This window comes from Galeopterus variegatus, unplaced genomic scaffold (genome assembly GCF_000696425.1).
Source record: "Galeopterus variegatus unplaced genomic scaffold, G_variegatus-3.0.2 Scaffold31958, whole genome shotgun sequence".
In the NCBI taxonomy this organism is placed as follows: Eukaryota; Metazoa; Chordata; class Mammalia; order Dermoptera; family Cynocephalidae; genus Galeopterus; species Galeopterus variegatus.
The window spans coordinates 1-258 of record NW_007758069.1 but is presented as its reverse complement, the minus strand read 5'-3'; positions in this window follow the sequence as shown (position 1 = coordinate 258).

Genomic DNA, 258 nt, shown 5'->3' with positions numbered 1-258 from the left:
TTCTATAAACCTAAAATTACTCTAAAAAATGTTTATTAACTTAAAAAGAGGTATAAAAAACTTTTGAGGAGTTTTGCCGTAAGAGGAAGAGGAAAAATTAGGTAACATGGAGAGGGAGAAAGGTGCAAAGAGGCTTTATTAAGAATGAAAGAAATGTGGTTGTGTGCTGAAAGAGAAAACCCAACAGGTAGGATAAAGTTGATGGTGTAGGAAAAAGGATGGAGAGTTACCAGAACAATCGCCTGTAGTGGATAGAAG